Source organism: Pan paniscus, chromosome 17 (assembly GCF_029289425.2).
Source record: "Pan paniscus chromosome 17, NHGRI_mPanPan1-v2.0_pri, whole genome shotgun sequence".
NCBI classification, from domain to species: domain Eukaryota; kingdom Metazoa; phylum Chordata; class Mammalia; order Primates; family Hominidae; genus Pan; species Pan paniscus.
Genome location: NC_073266.2, coordinates 2,916,165 through 2,936,167, shown reverse-complemented (window position 1 = coordinate 2,936,167; position 20,003 = coordinate 2,916,165). Strand labels below are relative to the sequence as shown.

Sequence of the window (20,003 nt, the reverse complement as noted above, 5' to 3'; positions counted from 1 at the left end):
GTGAAGAGAGTGTCCTGACAGGGCCTAGAAGAAAAACAGATTGTGACACTCATATCTACTATGAGCCAAGAGTAAAAATTGTCATCTTTTCACATGAACACAGCCCACTGTTGAGGTTCCAAATCTCACACCTGGAGGCAGTTGAGAGATGAACAATTGACTCTCATAAGTAGATGCGATCCATGTTTGAGTCAGTGACTCTAAAACCAACATTCAGCAAACACGTGAGGCTGTGACTCCATTAAGGGGCCACGGTCCTCGGGAAAGACTGAAGCTGCCATGCACAGATCCAGTGCACCATTGAGGCTGTGACTTGTACACTTAGACCCAACAAACAGAATGTGTTTGCTCTCACACCTAGATATGGGACACGTGCAGGATTGTCAGTCTCAACCCTGGACTTTCCTGGAGGTGTAACTGTGAAATATATCTCGGCCCAGCTCGTGAGTGACTTGACTCTTCTGCATAGCCCAGCCCATGATAAAATTCTGACATTATTGAACCCAGCACCTATGACCCTCCTCTTCTGCCTGGGTCTTGTCAAAAAGAGAGATTGTGATAAATCACTGGGACCAGCACCCACATGATGTGACTCTCCTCTTTTGCCTGGGCCCTGCATATTTTGTATATTGTAACATACTGCTGGGCATAATACCTAGGGAATTGATGGCTACTGCCTGAGCCCTGTTCACAGGGGGCTTTGTGACATCTCTCTGCATTCACCACCTAGAAAAAGTGTGTGCACCCTGCCTACGAAGAAGATTGTAGCAGATCACTTGTCCTAGCAACCAAGTGATGTGAGTCTCTTGTCCTGCCTTGGTGCTGCCCACAGGGGACATTATAACATATACTTGGTGCTGCACCCATGTGTTGTAATTTTTCTGCCAGGGGTCTACCAAATAAGCTATATTGCTGGGTCCAACACCCAGGTTATGCAGCTCTCCTTTCTGTGCTCTGCCTACAGGGGACATTGTGACTTATCTCTGTACCCATCACTCAGGTGATGTGACTTGCTTCTGCTGACTGATTCCTGTTCAAGTGGAGATTGTGACATATCAATGGGGGCACCATCTAGCTGATGTAACTATTCTTTTCTGCCTAGGTTCTTCCTGCAGTGGAAATTGTGATGTATCACTGGGCTTAACACCAAAGTGACATTAATTTTTTTGCCTTGGTTCTTCCCTCAGAAGACATTGTAATATATTGCTGGGCTCAGCACCAAAACGATGTGGATTTCCTGTCTGGACCCTGCATACAGGAGTCCCTGTGACATATCTCTTGACTCATCAACTATTTGATGTGACTCTTCTCTGTTCCCTGAGCTTTGCCTATAGGAAAGCATCAGCCTGGGCTCCAGAGTCAGCCACCCACCCCTGCACAGACAAGGAGAGGTCTCATTAAGCTTCAGCACAGTCTGGGACCATAGCTTTTTTGTAACGATTTGTTCGGCATGAGGCCCACTCACAAGGGCACTTCGTGACTGGGCTCAAGGAAAACGAAAAGGCCAACTTGTTTTTGCGATTTTCTGTTGTTTTTCAATAACTATTTCTCAGAAACAGTGCTGGATGAATTCCACAAGGGGTTCACACAACCTGTTCCAGGACTTAGTGACCATTGTTTCTGTCCATGTTCATTGAGTTCAAATTTAATATTTAACTTTTCCTCCTCATTCAGCCTCAATTTGACACTGAATCATAGGAAAATATTTTTACAGTTATACGGGGAAGGCACAACTGGTATAGATTACAGATAGAGCAGAGGAGAATTAAAAGCACAATTAATAGAAACCACACCCACCATGGCCAACGCCAATGCCAGTTTGACAGCCAGTCCACGTTGGGGTCCTGATGGTTAGATTCTAACTGTTTTACTTGTCCTTGCATGTCTTTGGCAAGGAGAGTAATACTGTGAGAACTGTCAGGGATACACACAACATTCAGAATGCAGCAAGACTCAAACCCCTCCTTGGGCTGCGGTAAACATACCTAATGCCATTCGATTTTGCAACACAAGTACACAGCTGAACAAGTTCTTCTGATAACAACAGAAGTCCAGTGCTACTATCTTAGGAGCTTTTTCTATATGTAGACTTAATATTTTAATTTGTTGCTGAAGCAGGATTGTACAAGGGGCAAGGGAGAATACTGTGATAGGTTTCCACCACCAGGGAGTCTGGCACGTTCATAACCAGCTACCTTTGTAAGCATCTAGATTATTGGGGAAGGGAATATTATCCCGGATGGTGAATGGAATTAATGGCACCCCCAAGTGAATCTCCCCATCCAATAAGGGGGCAGGTAGGCCACCCATAGGGTCTGCATACCCAGAGGGCCCCCCAGGGGACAGCAATGGTTATACTACAATTATAGTGTATTAAGATGTTATTAAAGTAGCAAAGGAAGTCCAGGTTGGATTGCAAGTGTTGTTGTTTTGGCCCCATTTGTAGTGACAGAGCCATTCAGAAATATTGGCAAGGACAACTCTCCAAGGCAGTCCATTTCCTGTGGCCTCTGGCAATTTGATGCATAGCCAGCATTGACTGTGGTTGGCTTCTGTTGCAGTGGTTGCTGCCCAGTTGATGAATTCACTCTCCACCTCAGACATGATGACCCAGGTACTGATTACTAGTAGACAGGTTATTCTCTGTAACAACAAAACTGAAGGGGAACATGATATTGTTTTTCATTTTTAGGAAATTGTACTACCCTTTTATTTTCTGCTCCCATAGCTACAAGGTCACCAGCCTTAGGGGCGGGATCTGATGGAGGCTGTATCCATATTTTTGCTCCAGGATTTAAGCTACCTATACCAGTGGATCTTAATTTCCCAGTTCTGTACGTAGCCTCTGTTGGGGCAGAGATTTCCTCAGGGGTTAATTGTTAACAAGGTACCAGGTACCACTGACAATTGAGCAACCCAAATCTGCAGTCTTGTAACAAAAGAATGTGGAGTGGTATTGTGTAAAGTGAACTTTAACTCTTCCCGGTAATCATTATCAATTATACCACCATACATTATAATGTGTCTCATTGCCAGGCTTGAACGTGTTGTAATCCATTCACCCACATTCAAGTTTGCATTTATGCTGGAAATTTTGGCCTGTTAATCTACCTGCTGTTTAGTCTGTCAAGAGAATGCAGAGATGCATGAGAATCGATATGAAAAACAGCAATAATAGTAATGTGCCTCAGGATTCAGGTATCTTCCTAGTATTGTTTTCTCCAAACCTCTGTATTCATTATTCACCATTTGTTTCATTGCCATTCGGGCAACTAGGTAGTAAGACCATTTTCTGCTGACCAACAGTCGGTATACAAGCAACAAATCGCTCTGGCCTCCTCCTGAATAGTTCGGAGGATGGCTTCTAGTTCAGCCAGCTGTCTGCTCACACCCCTCCCTTCCTCAGAAACGCTTATGTTTTTAACAGGATTATAAGCCACGGCCTCCCAGCATCGGGTCCCATCAATGTATTTGGTGGAACCAGCAGTAACCAAGCGTGTTTCTGATCCTCTGGGCTTAGTTCTTTAAAGGATTTGCCCCATTGGGCAGGGGAGGTTTCCTTCCCTATCTGCAGGACTTGCCCTGTGGTTTCCTGAGTTGGCAAGTTTTGCACATCTTCATGTAAAAATGATACCCCTTTTAGTTCTGGCTTATCCTGGTCTTGTATGTACCATTTCCATTTTGTGATACTACATTCTTGAGTGTACCCTATCCAATGGGTTTTGAGGGAGCTCATGACCCAAGTCATAATAGGAATTTGGGGCATCATAAAAATATCATGATTAAAACAAAGGTGTTCTGCTTCCTGTAAAGTGCAGTAGCAGGCCAACAGCTGCTTCTCAAAGAGTATAAGCTTTGCCAGCCTCTGGCAGCTTCTGGGTCTAAAACTCCAAAGGTATCTTTTTCCCATCTTGCTTCTACCTAAGGCTCCAATTAGCATGTTGATGTAGGACAGTTACTTGCAGTTCTGTTGACTCATCCTATAAGGGCCATAGATCCAGGGCCAGTTGCTCCGCTTGTTTTGCTTGTTGAAAAGCCAGGCTGTCTTTCTTTCTCCAGTGATATTCATAGTGTTTTCTTGTGACTTCATGCAGAGGTTGTAATATGTTACCCAAGTGGGGAATATGATGTCTCCAGAATCGAAACAAGCCAATACAATTTTGGACCTCCTTTTCAGTGGTAGGGCTGCAAATTCTAGTATTTTAGTGTTAGCCTTTGGTAAAATGGACTGTTTCCCTGCAGTCCATAGGATGCCAAGGAACTTTACACTTTGTGCAGGCCATTGAATTTTATTAGAGTTAACTTCCCATCGTTGAGATAGGATTTGGGTTTTTACCCTCTTCAAGCCCTGAAAACTGACTAGTTATTCAGTTTTACCCTGACTGGGCCACTCGGACAGCTGTTTTTTCAGCAACAGGCTGATAGCTTTGAGCCTAATCAGTCAAGACAGGCCTGGCATGGTACCAGGGCCAGTCTGGAAGTCAGATTAAAATTTTCCTTTTCCAGCTTACATTTCTCTTGTAGCAACCAGTCCCTATATTGACACTTTAACTTATAAGCAGTAAGCAAGCATCATCAATGCTGGGAAATTCCCTCAGCATTCCAATTACCAACTGGGACTCCCTGCTGCACCTCACGCACAGCCAGTGATTCAAACAAACTTTATCCCACTTAAATGGCAATGCAGATATAATAAGCAAATATATAAGCAAGTTGCAATGGGACGGGGAGAAGGGAAAAGATATATATATATATTTACACTCACCAAACTATGGAGGATTCACCACTAGACTGTGAAGCAACAGCCTGGGCTCCAGATTGGCCACTCTTCCGTGCCCAGACGAAGTGAGATCTCATGAAGCTTTGGCGCAGTCTGGAACCCCAGATCTTTTTGTAATGAGTTATTTGGCATGAAGTCCGGTCAGGAAGGCTCTTCACAACGGGGCTCAAGGAACACAAAAAGGTCAACTTGTTTTTTTGATTGTCTATTGTTTTTCAATAACTAAGATATAGGAATAAATTGAAATAGAGATTTATCTGAAACAGCGCTGGATGAAGGCTTCAAGGGGCTCACACGACCTGTTCCGGGACTTGGTGACCATTGTTTGAGTCCATGTTCAATTGAGTTCAAATTTAATATTTACCTTTTACTCCACAAAGTGTCAAAAGTAATTCCTTCAAGTGCAGGAAATTATGTAGCTACTCACAAACTAAACTTCTCAAACAAAAGTCATAAATTGAGTACAGAGATAAAAAATAAAATAAAATCTAACTACATCTGTCTACAGGGGATTCAATTTATTTATTTTTTTATTTATTTTAGAGACATGGTATTGCTTTGTTTCCCAGGCTGGTCTCAAACTTCTGGGCTCAAGTTAACCTCCAACCTCAATCTCCTAAAATGCTTCGATGACAGATATGAGCCATCTTACTATATAGTAACAAAAACAGACTAAAAGTGGCAAGATGCATCAAAACAATTTTATGCAAATCGTAATGAAATGAAGACAACGTCACAAGCACATTATGCAAAATACTTTTTAAATAACTGTCTTAGTTTATAAAATAAACTATAAGTTAAAACTGTCAAAGAAAACAAAGGACAAAATAATAAAAAAGTTTATTCACTGGAAACCTAGGAAAATTATATACATTTATATAATATACATTTATATAACTGTGTGTATTTATCTAATTATGTATACATACACACATATATATGAACCTCACATGAAGATTTTAAAATAAATCAATAATATTTTGTCAGAACATAAACAAAAAACTGCAATATACTGAGAACAATATTTTAATACACCAGTTCTGTAATTAATAAAACAGCCAGAGAGAATGTTAAAAAGAAAACAGAGGACATGAAAATACTGTAAAACAGTTAGATGTAACAGATGCATAGAGATCACTCTACACAACAACAAAACTCACAGTCTTGTCAAAAGCTCATAAAACTTTGTCCTAAAAATAAATATAAGGAAAAAAATTTTTTAACAGAATTAAAAAAAATTGAATGTTACAGAAAACACTTCAAAAAATCAATCAACACAGGAGCCGGTTTTTTGAAAAGATTAACAAAATAGATAGACGGCTATTAAGACAAATAAAGAAGAAAAGAGAGAAGAATCAAAGAGACGCAATAAAAAACGACAAAGGGGATATCACCACCAAACCCACAGAAATACAAACTACCATCAGAGAATACTATAAACACCTCTACGGAAATAAACTGGAAAACCTAGAAGAAATTGATAAATTCCTGGAAACATCCACACCTCCAAGACTAAACAAGGAAGAAGTTGAATCTCTGAGTAGACCAGTAGCAGGTTCTGAAATTGAGGCAAAAATTAATAGCTTACGAACCAAAAAAAGTCCGGGACCAGACGAATTCACAACTGAATTCTACCAGAGGTACAAAGAGGAGCTGCTACCATCCCTTCTGAAAATATTCGAAATCAATAGAAAAAGAGGGAATCTTCCTTAACTCATTTTATGAGGTCAGCATCATCCTGATACCAAAGCCTGGCAGAGACACAACAAAAAAACAATATCCCTGATGAACATCAATGCAAACATCCTCAATAAAATACTGAGAAACCAAATCCAGCAGCACATCCAAAAGCTTATCCACCACGATCAATTCAGCTTCATCCCTGGGATGCAAGCCTGGTTCAACATATGCAAATCAATAAACATAATTCATCACATAAACAGAACCAATGACAAAAATCTCATGACTATCTCAATAGATGCAGAAAAGGCCTTCAACAAAACTCAACAGCCTTTCATGATAAAAACTCTAAATAAACTAGGTATTGATGGAACACATCTGAAAATAATAAGAGCTATTTATGACAAACCCACAGCCAATATCATGCAGAATGGGCAAAACCTGGAAGCATTCACTTTGAAAACCAGCACAAGACAACGATGCCCTCTCTCACCACTCCCACTCAACATAGTATTGGAAGTTCTGGCCAGGGCCATCAGGCAAGAGAAAGAAATAAAGGACATTCGATTAGGAGAAAGAGGAAGCCAAATTGTCTCTGTTTGCAGATGACATGATTGTATATTTAGAAAGCCCCATTGTCTCAGCCCAAAATCTCCTTAAATCTGATAAGCAACTTCACCTAAGTCTCAGGATACAAAATAATGTGCAAAAATCACAAGTATTTCCATACACCAATAACAGACGAACAGAGAGCCAAATTATGAGTGAACTCCCACTCAACAATTGCTACAAAGAGAATAAAATACCTAGGAATCCAACTTACAAGGGATGTGAAGGACATTTTCAAGGAGAACTACAAACCACTGCTCCATGAAATAAAAGAGGACACAAACAAATGGAAGAACATTCCATGCTCCTGGAAAGGAAGAATCAATATCATGAAAATGACCATGCTGCCCAAGATAACTTACAGATTCAATGCTATCCCCATCAAGCTACCACTGACTTTCTTCACAGAATTGGAAAAAACTACTTTGAAGTTCACATGGAACCAAAAAACAGCCTGCATAGGCAAGAAAATCCTACGCAAAAAGAGAAAAGCTGGAGGTATCACACTACCTGACTTCAATCTATACTACAGGTCTACAGTAACCAAAACAGCACGGTACTGGTACCAAAACAGATATATAGATCAATGGAAAAAAACAGAGGCCTCAGAAATACCACCACACATCTACAACCATTGGATCTTGGACAAATGTGACAAAAACAAACAATGGGGAAAGGATTCCTTATTTAATAAATGTTGCTGGGAAAAATGGCGAGCCATATGCAGAAAACTGAAACTGGATTTCTTCCTTACACCCTATACATAAATTGACTCAAGATGGATTAAAGACTTAAATGTAAGACCCAAAACCATAAAAACCTAAGAGAAAACCTGGGCAATGCCATTCAGGACATAGGCATGGGCAAAGACTTCATGACTAAAACACCAAAAACAATAGCAACAAAAGCCAAAATATACAAATGAAATCTAATTAAACTTAAAAGCTTCTACACAGCAAACGAAACTATCATTAGAGTGAACAGGCAACCTACAGAATGGGAGAAAATTTTTGGAATCTACCCATTTGACAAAGGACTCACATCCAGAATGTACAAATAATTTAAACAAATTTACAAGAAAAAAATGAGCAATCCCATCAAAAAGTGGGCAGAGGATATGAACAGACACTTCTCAAAAGCAGACATTTATGTAACCAACAGACATGAAAAATTGCTCATCATCACTGGTCATCAGAGAAATGCAAATGAAAACCACAATGAGATACCATCTTACGCTAGTTAGAATGGGGATCATTAAAATGTCAGGAAACAACAGATGCTGGAGAGGACGTGGAAAAAAAATGCTTTTACACTGTGGGTTGGAGTGTAAATTAGTTCAAACACTGTGGAAGACAGTGTGGTAATTCCTCAAGTATCTACAACCAGAAATACCATTTGACCCAGCAATCCCATTACTGGGTATATATCCAAAGGATTATAAATCATGCTACTATAAAGACACATGCACACATATGTTTATTGTGGCACTGTTCAGAATAGCAAAGTCTTGGAACCAACCCAAATATCCATCAATGATAGACTGGATTAAGAAATTGTGACACATATACACCATGGAATACTACGCAGCCTTAAAAGAGGATGAGTTCATGTCATTTGCAGGGACATGGATGAAGCTGGAAACCATCATTCTCAGCAAACTATCACAAGGACAGAAAAACAAACACTGCATGTTTTCAGTCATAGGTAGGAGTTAAACAATGAGAACACGTGGACACAGGACAGGGAACATCAAACGCTAGTGCCTGTTTGGGGGTGGGGGGCTATGAAAGGGATAGCATTAGGAGAACACTTAATGTAAATGATGAGTTGATGGGTGCAGCAAATCAACATGACACATGTATACCTGTGTAACAAACCTGTACGTTCTGCACATGTATCCTAGAACTTAAAGTGTAATAAAAATTGAAGGTTACAGACCATAATTTCTGACCAAAATGGATTAAAACTAGAAATCAATAACCGAATAAAATTCATAAAATTCACAAATACATGATAATTAAACAATTTATTCTTCAACATGTTTTTGTTCAAGAGTTAAAAATTTAATATTTTGAACGTATCTATAATGCCCAAAGTGAGCTGCAGATTTAATACAATCCCTATGAAATTCTTAATATTATTTTTGACAGAAACAGAGAATGTGACTCCCCAAAGTATACGGAATTTCAGGGGACCACATAAAAAAAGTTGGAAGCATTACAATTCCTGATTTCAAGACATGTTAGAAATCTACAGTAATCAAAATCTTATATTACTGGCATAAAGACAGACAATTAGACTAATAAAAAAATCTTTGCCACTTCTGCAGACAGTGCCTGCATCATCCTGCAGACTGACAATGATCATTTTGCTGCTGATGACTTTAAAGTGTGAGACAGAGCTGGCCATGTGCCAGTTTGTGGAGTGCGACATTACTGATAACACCAGTGTCACTGAGCCTCTGCTGGAGACAGAGATGGAGGCCCTCAAGGAAGAGCTGCTCTTCATGAAGAATCATGAGGAGGAAGTTAAAGGTCTATAATACCTGATTTCCAGCTCTTGGTTGACCATGGAGGTAGATGTCCCCAAGTCTCAGGACCTTGGCAAGATCATGACAGGCATCTGGGCCCAATACGACGAGATGGCTGAGAACAGCTGAGAGGAGCTGGACAAGTACTGGTCCCAGCAGACTGAGGAGAGCACCAGAGTAGTCACCATGCAGTCCGCTGAGATCGGAACTGCTGAGAGGATGCTCAGGGGTTGAGATGTACAGTCCTGTCCTTGGATATCGAACTGGACTCAATGAGATATCTGAAAGTCAGCTTGGAGAACAGCCTGAGGGAGGTAGATGCAGATGGAGCAGCTCAACAGGATCCTGCTGCACCTGGAGTCAGAGCTATCCCAAAACCGGGAAGAGAGGCACCACGCCCAAGACCACGAGGACCTGTGGAACATCAAGGTCGCGCTGGAGGCGGAGATTGCCACTTACTGCCGCCTGCTAGAAGACGGGAAGGATTTCAATCTCCCGGATGCTCTGGACTGCAGTAAATACCTGCAAGCTATCCAAAAGAACAGCCCCCGCAGGATAGTGGACGGCAAAGTGGTGTCTGAGACCAACAATACAGACGTTTTGTTGTGCTAAGCCATGAGAAGCAACGTCCCTTTGGGGAGCAGGAGGCCAGTAAAAAGTTCAGAGGTAAAAAAAAATTACCTTCAAATCACAGAAGTGTTTCCTTCAACACAAAAGTAATATAGATTCATTAACATATAGAAGTGGAAATTAAGACAATTTCCACAACTACTCACCCAGAGAGGATTAAAACAATAATTGACCACCAACTAATAAAACAAATACACAAGTCATAAATAAAGAATGAGTAATGTTTATACAGGCAAATGAACAGAGAATTATGTTGGCAATAGACGTGTGGTTGATTCATATTTGACTGATTCATATTCAACTGTACACAGTTGAATATAGTCATACAAAATTATAATATATAGGCAGAATCTAAAAACACAATTAAATAATGTAAGGCAGCCTATCCTAACAAGGAAATACAAGAATATATAATATTAGAAAATAAAATTAAATAAACATTAGCCTGTGAAATACCGAATAAACAAAGCATGCAATGGAAGAAGACTCTTTCTATATAACAAGCATGTTCAACCATAACTGGGCTCCCATAAAGAGCAGATTTTGAATTCTTAGCATATGGTTACAGTAACAAAATTGCACAACAAATACATTATAATCTCCCATAAAGAGCATTTAGAAGAAAATTTTAATAAAGATTTCAATGATATTAGAGACACTTTTTATTATGTTCTTAATATATTACTCCTCTTTTTATACAAATGGAAAGGCTATAATTTATTTATTTATTTTTAATTTTTTGAGATGGAGTCTCGCTTTGTCACCCAGGCTGGAGTGTAGTGGCGAGACCTCGGCTCACTGCAACCTCCACCTCCCGGGTTCACACCATTCTCCTGCCTCAGCCTCCTGAGTAGCTGGGACTACAGGCGCCCACCATCACGCCCGGCTAATTTTTGTGTATTTTTAGTATAGACGGGGTTTCACCGTATTAGCCAGGAAGGTCTTGATCTTCTGACCTCGTGATCCACCCGTCTCGGCCTCCCAAAGTGCTGGGATTACAGGCTTGAGCCACCGCTCCTCGCCGGCGATATTTTTTGTAGTTTTAGTAGAGACAGGATTTCACCATGTTGGCCAGGCTGGTCTTGAACTCCTGACCTCCTGATCCACCCATCTCAACCTTTTAATGTGCTGTGATTACAAGCATGAAACACAGCACTGGCCTATAATTTATTTTTTTCAAAGCAAAGAAAAGCCTTACATTTTTACATATGGGAACAACATGAATATTGTAAAATATGCTGTGGAAAACTACAATATAATAAGCAATTAGAAATAAATTATACTATCATTCAGATAAATGTTGAGGAAAGTAAATGGAAACACTAATGATAAGTTTTTCTATGCAGTGAACTTAGACACAAACTAAAACTTTTCTTAATGTGATGTGCATACTATCCAATTCACTTTTTATATAACACACAAATTCAAGTATGTTTTCTGAAAACCCTGAAGCTAAAATTATAGGCTAATTTGACATACATAAAAACAGGATAGGGAAAACGTACAGATCACAGTCCCACTAAGCTTTATATAAGATTAATTAATAAAATAACTCATTAAGAAATAATGTAACAGTTAAGAATTTGTTCTATTCCTGGCATGTTTCTAAGTTTTTCTATGGATTAAGATCTTTAAAAATTCTTTGAGATGAGTAGATACAATAAACTATTCCACAGGTGAGATGTTTGGCATAGAGAGTTCACATTTCTAAGTTAGTTTCTACTAAGGGAAAGAAAACTTTTTGACCTACATTACCAGAGATGAAAAAAAGAATAAAGTGAAATAGAAGATTCAACTTTATCATATGTGCTGAGGTGCTTTGGGCTCTGATAAATTTTTTTTCTGATTTTTTTGCAGGAACACATTTGAAATCATAGGACTGAAAATTATGAGGAAGAAACATTTGTCCTTGGAGTTTCTGAAATATGTGAACCAAACCCCAATGCCTGCACTTTTACTCTCACAAACTTCTGACATGAGGCACAGATTTTTACAAAACAGCTTAACATAGAAGTCTCACAAAATGTGCAGATTTCCTCAGATCCCAAAAACAATGGAAAAGCACTCAGACCACAAGGGCTTCATGGGAATATCAGAAAGAAGAGGCGAACTTTGGCTCTCACTGTGAATGCCCTGAAATGTTAGTGGATGAACAGGAGAAGCCTTAGAAGATTTAAGAGCATAATAAGCATAGGGTAGGAAATTTCCACCTGTGGCAGCAAAAGAAGTAAATTTATAATTTTCCAGAACCAATTTCTTTGAAGCAGAACTTCCCACACCACATTTTTAAGGTTTTCTCCTTGGCCTTTGCACCTCTCATCTTTGTTATTTGTTCATTCTTCCCTATTGGGGTGATGCCTATTATTTTCTCTCTTTTTACATTCCAAAGATATTTCCTTTACTGTAGAACAGGGGCATCCATGGGAGACTACAGCCATGAGTTCTTAGTTTCTGTTTCTGGTTGAGCCAGTAAGGCCCTTTCCTCATCCCCCTTTTCCACTTATGACTAGAGACAGAACCCAAAAACCATTGCTGCAGGCTGCTAAAAACCTAAAACAAAACAGAGCCATAACAAAAACAAAACAAGGTGGGTTGGAAAAGCTTGCTGTACAAGGCAACCAGGTCTGGCTTATATTCACCACATCCCTTCTTCTTTCCCAGAACAGCAATTGGGCTCAAGAGAAAACGTCCAACTTTTAGTATCTCCCTCAGTATAGAATGAGAACAGTGGAACATATGTTCAAAGGTTTGGCTTTGTGGGCTACCGCTGATGACTAGATTCTGTCTCCCCCAACAGGGAATGCTAAAGGAAATGGCAGAGTAATGAGAATGACAACTTATGACTGCTGAGAAGAGAAGTTACATGCTTATCACAGCCTCAGAGAAACAAACACTACAATCAACTGCGGAAGCAAAGGACTACAGTGTCTGGAAAACAATGGGAAAAATATCTTTACCTTAAAAATACACACACAAGCCCAGAGAAGACACATTGAAGACACTGTTAATGAAGTACCAGAATGTACAGCCTCACTGATTGTTGTATTATCTTGTAGTAAGCAAGTTTGTACATACTACATTACACAGTTGTTTTATAAATTTCTGAATCTCATCAAAAGATTGCAGGGCATACAGAAAAGGACGAAAACATGTCCCAATTGAAGAAATAAAATAAACCTACAAATATTGACCTTTAAAAATCTTTGTTGACTTTTAAAGGTCAAAATTTGTAGGTTTATTCTTTGTTGTTGTTGTTTTTGCATTATATAATTTTAAAAATCAAAATAATTATCAAAGCTCCTTAATAATATGAACACTCCTCCGGTCCGCAGGGCTCCGGCAAGGGAGGAGCCTAGACACCATGCGGGACACCCAGGTGGACCCCCAACCCACGCCCGAGGCTCAGAGCAGGAGCAAGGACCTGGCTGCACCAGGCCGAAGCCACGTCCACCCCCAGCGGTCGCGGACTCCAGGAGCTCCAGACCTGGGGTCGTGGTGAGATTCGTTGATTGACTGCGCGATGGTGGCTGAGTTGCAAGCAAATGGGTTTCATCACCTTAAATGGTTTTGAACCAATGAAGCTATATTCCCTTAAAAAGACGGACAGCCCATCGTGTGAACTATAGAGTTTGTGAACAAATTTATATTGGGTTCATAGTGGCATCATGCACACAGACTCCTGCGAGTTCCCCTAAGTTCTTAGAGGACTGCTTTACCTTTTGATCTGAGAGTTGCAAAGTTCCGTAAAGAATGGCCCTGTGGATAAGCGCTAAGTCAAGAGACAGCGATTGGACAGAATTTGTGAAGGAATTCGCCGCCAGATCATGAAAGACACCCTAAGCCCCCGCTCACTGGCAGCGTTCCTGGTCGGCCGTGACTGCACTGTGGACATGCCCATCCTGAAGGACCTGGCCACCGTGGCCTTCTATGATGCAGCCCACGCAGGAAATCCAAGAGAAAGTTCTAAACAGAGCCGTGGGCGCCATGATGCACCACACAATCACCTCACCAGGGAGGTTCTGGCAAATTTCAAGTCCTTGAGAGTGATCGTGGGGGTGGGCAGTGGCTATGACAACGTGGACATCAAGGCTGCCAGTGAGCTCGGAATTGCTGTGTGAAACATCCTGTCCGCAGCCGTGGAAGAGACAGCCAATTCCACCAACTGCCACATTCTCAACATGTACCGGAGGAACACATGGCTGTACCAGGCACTGTGGGAAGGCAAGCGGGTTCAGAACATGGAGCAGATCTGCGAGGTGGCCTCGGGAGTGGCCCGCATTCGTGGGAAGACGCCGGACCTCATCGGCTAAGGTCGCACGCAGCAGGCTTTTGCAGTTCCAGCCACAGCCTTTGGATTCAGCGTCATATTTTATTACCCCTACTTGCAGGATGGGATCGAGCAGTCCCTGGGCATGCAGAGGGTCTACACCCTGCAGGATTGGCTGTATCAGAGCGACTGCGTCTCCTTGCACTGCAGTCTCAACGAACATAAGCAACACCTCATCAATGACTTTACCATAAAGCAGATGAGGCAGGGAGCATTCCTTGTGAACGCAGCCCGTGGTGGCCTGGTGGACGAGAAAGCCTTAGCACAGGCCCTCAAGGAAGGCAGGATACGAAGGGCAGTCCTCGACGTGAATGAGTCGCAGCCCTTTAGCTTTGCTCAGGGTCCGTTGAAAGATGCCCCCAATCTCATCTGCACTCCTCACACTGCCTGCTACAGCCAGCAGGTGTCACTGGAGATGAGGGAGACAGCTGCCACCGAGCTTCGCCGAGCCATCACAGGTCGCATCCCAGGAAGTTTAAGAAACTGTGTGAACGAGGAATTCTTTGTCACATCTGTGCTTTGGTGGGAAATAGACCAGCAAGAAATTCATCCAGGCATCGTGGGCGTGGGTCCAGGAGGACTTCCTGCATCCATGGAAGGGATCTTCCCTGGAGACATCCTGGTGACTCATAAACTCCTGACAGTGGCACATCCTTCCCAAGCACCCTCTCCCAACCAGCCCTCAAACACGAGGACAATCGAGAGCACCCCAACGAGTAATAACAGAGAATGCCGGAAGGTAATCATTCAGATACACTTTTGAAGAAGAGACAGTGAAAAATAGACAAACTAGAGAAAAAGAATCTGATGCTCTTTTTAGCTGATTCTGGACATATGCTCATTGGTATTGCAGTGTTAAAACTGCAAGACCTAGAAAACTGAAGATGTCGTCTGCTTACGGAAGCTTTGAAAGACTAGGATGTGATTTATTAACCACCAACTTCCGTTATTATGTGTTTAGTTTTTCATCTGTGCATCAAATCACAAAGAATAAATACAACTTTTTCCTTTATCAGTCCCTTGGGCACAGCAGGTCCGGAACACCCTGCTCAGAATGTTGCATCAAGACTTCAAACATCAAAATAAAAACCATGAGGAGGAAATCCCCATCTTGTGACTTGAGTCCCTTCAGTCTACAGGGACTGGTTACCGTGTTTTGCTAATAGGAAGATCACATTACTAGAAAATATGGAGTAAACTGTTTGCCTGTGGTAGACACCTGCACGCATAGGATTGAAGACAATACCGGCTCCTGTACAGAGAAGCGTCTCTCACATCTGAACTGCATACTGAGCGGGCAAGTTGGTTGTAAGTTCAGTAAAAGCCTCCGATAATGTAAAAAAAAAAAAAAAAAAGTATTAAGTTTCACACGCTGTTTGTAATCAAGTATATTTTCTCAGTTTCAGATCCTCTGCTATTTTATTTAGTGGGAAGTCTTGCACTAAAAGTGTTCAAGAAAAATAATATTGCATTTTCTTATGTCACAGGAAACACTTTTAATGGTAACTTGTCAGATTGTCTATGAACAAACCCACTTTTTAAGACACTGATAAAGTCTTCTTCACATTGTGTTTTATACAAGAACACTTCAGCTGTATTGGATGTGACTGATTTTAACAAATTATATTAGATTTGCATCAATTAGTTACATGTTCTATTCATTGTCTTTTGTGAATATTGTCTTTTTGTTTAAAAAGATGGCCTGTTTTGATCCTTTGATTAGGGACATTCCCGTTTTTGTAAGAAAAGAAAAAATTTTTTAAATTGTCCCAAACAGAAAAATAATGGCTATCAGAAGTACGTTTTGTTTTAGTGTAGTGCGAATTACCGTTACTGTAGTTGTTTATTGTAAAGATGGACATTTAGCATTCAGTGCAGTTTTCAATAAAATGTAATTAGAAAAAACTGCTTAATGAACAAAAACAGAACATAGACAACAAAAGAATATTAGAAGAAGTGATACATAAAGAAAATGAGATATCAATAAAAAGATTTTTAAAAACCAACAATTGTGAATCTGAAGAACATAATAGCTATATTAAAAATTTAATCAACAGTCACAAAAGCAGACTAATACAGGAGAAAAAATTACACAATTGACGACATTGTAGTTATAAATATTGAGTGATGAAAACAAATTATTTAAGCAGAATGAAGAAAAAAGTATGGGATGTACTGCACACCATCAAGTGGACCATTGTATTTATAAAAAGGAGTCTTACAAAAACAATATAGGAGAAAAGTAATAAAGAGGTTATTTTTAAAAAGTAGCTGAGAAATCCCCACATGACAAGGTAATTAAACAAGAAGAAATACTTCCAAACAAAAACCTTCAACTGGAGTAATATCACTTCAGAAATAAAAAAACTAAACCTTTCCAAAATAAATAAAAGATGAGTGTATTACTAACCACTAGAACAGTCCTAAAGGAAATGTAAAGGGGTCTATCACGTCCAAAAATGAAACGATGCTGCAGAGCATCATAACAGCACATGAAAATAGAAAGCTCTCTATTAAAGGTAAATATATAAACAGGTAAAGAAATCTCTACTGTCATAATCATGGTGCACAAAACTTTCAAAATATTGCCATGGGGTTTAAAACATGAAGCAAAAATCTGCATAAATTTGTGTTCATAGACCATAAGGAAAGATAATATGTGATATTAATAAAACAGTGGGGGTGTGAAGAGGTACAACTTTGCATTCAGTTGAAATATAGTTGTTATATACTGTCATAACTTTAAGATGATTTATGAAGTCTTTATTTCTCAGGATGATTACCAAAAAAACCTGTAGAATGTATGCAAAGGCAAATGAGAAAGAAATTCAATCACGTCACTACAAAATCAACAAACAGAAATAAAGCAGTAAGAGAAAAAATGATAAATAACACATCTACAAGAAACACAGAAGACAACTACAAATAACAAAGTAACTTCAATAACTGCAGTAATTACTTCAAATATAAAAAGTTAAATACCTTAAAGAAAATTAATAAATAATTTAATGGATTAAGAACAAAGAAAATCCAGCAATGTGCTCTCTGCAAGAGTCACTTCAGCTCTAAGGACTCAAATAAGTTGAAAGTAACAGTATAAAGAAAATATATTTTATGCAAAGAGTAGCTAAAATTGGAGGGCCATGGTCATAATTATACTAAACAAAATATATTTTAAATCAAAAATATGAACAAGAGACAGATTGGTATTGTATTTTTGTTTTTGTTTTTGGAGACAGAGTCTCATTCTGTCACCAGGCTGGAGTGCAGTGGCACGATCTCGGCTCACTGCAACCACCACCTCCCTGGTTCAATCGATTCTCCTGCTTCAGCTTCCCGAGTAGCTGGGACTACAGGCACACGACACCACCTCACCCAGCTAATTTTTGTACTTTTTAGTAGAGATGGGGTTTCACCTTGTTGGCCAGGATGGTCTCGATCTCTGGACCTCATGATTCACCCGCCTCGGCCTCCCAAAGTGCTGAGACTACAGGCGTGAGCCACTGCGCCCGGTCGAGAGAGATTGGTATTATGTAATGCTGAGATGGATTAACTTTCCAGGAATCTATAACAATAATTTATAAATCATATATATATAATTTGAAAAATCTGCAAAAATATACCATTGAGATTTTGACAGAAATTACATTAAATTTTTGTATTACTATAAATAGCACTGACATCTTTCTTTCTTTTTTTTTTTTAGAGAGAGTTTCTTTCTCTCAGGCTGGAGGGCAGTGGCACGATCTCGCGATAGGCTCACTTCAACCTCCTCCTCCCAGGTTCAACTGATTCTCGTCTTTCAAATATGTAAAACAAATATTGACAGAAGTCAAGCAAGAAATACATAGCAACACAACAATGGTGGACTTCAAGACTCCACTTTCAGTAATGACTAGAATAGTCAGAAGTAATATCAGTAAGAAAGCCAAACCTGAACATTATAGACCCAACCAGCATTTACAGAACTCTCCAATTTAAAGGAGCAAAATCTGCAATATTCTAAATCACACATGGTACATTCTGTTAGGATACATGTCTTATTAAATTTAAGAAAATTGAAGCCATACAATGTAAATGAAACTAGAATACAAAAGCAAGAAAATGTGGCAAATATGTAAATAAGAGGAAATTAAGCAAAATCTTTCATATAGTCTTGCTCAAGTGTCAGGTGACTTAATATTGTTAAGATGTCAGGGCCGGCATGAGGCTCATGCCTGTAATCCCAGGACTTTGGGAGGCCAAAGTGGGTGGATCACTTGAGATCAGAAGTTTGAGACTAGCTTAGTGAATATGGCAAAACCCTATCTCTACTAAAAATACAAAAGTTAGCTAGATGTGATGGTGCATGACTGTAATCCCAGCTACTCTGGTGGCTGAGACTGGAGAATTGCTTGAACCTGGGAAGCGGAGCCTGCAGTGAGCACATCTCACACCCCTGCCCTTCAGACTGAGTGACTCACTAAATCTCCATCTCCAAAAAAAAAAAAAAAATGTTGTCAGTACCACTCATGATGATATAAAAATGTAAGGTAATTTTTGTCAAAATCCCAATGGTATTTTTTTTGCAGAATTTTTGTGTATAATTCTAAAGGTTGCTTAGGAAAGGTGACTAGCCAAACACCCTTTAAAAAGAACAAAGAGGTATTACATTTTCTGATTCAAAATCATGATACAAAGCTACAAAAATAAAAACTATATGGTATTACCACAAAACCAGATACATAGATGACGAAACAGAATAGAGATCCCAGAAATAAACCCTTGCATATGTGATAAAATAATCTTCCATAAGCTTTCCATGACCACACAATAGAAAAATAAGAATCTATTTAGCAAAGAATTTTCCAAATTGAATATTTACAGAGAAAAAAATAAAGTTGGATGCTTCCTTTGTATCATATGTAAAAAGAAAAGTTTTTTAAATGAATTCAATACTTAAAGATAAAACATAATAAAATTCTTAGAAGTAAACATAAGGGAAAATTTATGACATAAGTCTTAAAACTCTTTCCTTAAGTTTGACATCAAATTCATAAGCAACAAGGAAAAGAACAACTACCAAAAAAAGGGACTACATTAAGCTTCAACTATTCTACACATCAAATAAAACATTTAGTGCCATACAAACGTCACCTAATAAGTGGGTGAAAGCTAGGCATGGTGTCTCATGCCTTTAATTCTACAACTTTAGGAGGCCAAAGCAGAACAATCACTTGAGGCCAAAAGATTGAGACTAACCATGAAAACATAGCAAGACCCTGTCATGTACAGGGTTATATATATGGATACATACATACATATAACAAAAAAGAGTAAAAATATTTTCTAATCACATATTTGGTAGGTGTTAATTTTCAAAATGTATAAATTCCTACAACTCAACAGCAAAAAAAGTTAATAACTTGATGTAGAATGGCACATGTTTGAAATGACTTTCTCCAAAG

The 20,003-nt window shown here is 39.5% G+C and overlaps 1 pseudogene; it reads left to right on the top strand.

The window, feature by feature from the left end:
* Positions 1–2,365: 2,365 nt before the first annotated feature.
* LOC129395922 (C-terminal-binding protein 2-like) lies at positions 2,366–18,825 on the top strand (annotated as a pseudogene).
* The last annotated feature ends 1,178 nt before the right edge of the window (positions 18,826–20,003 follow it).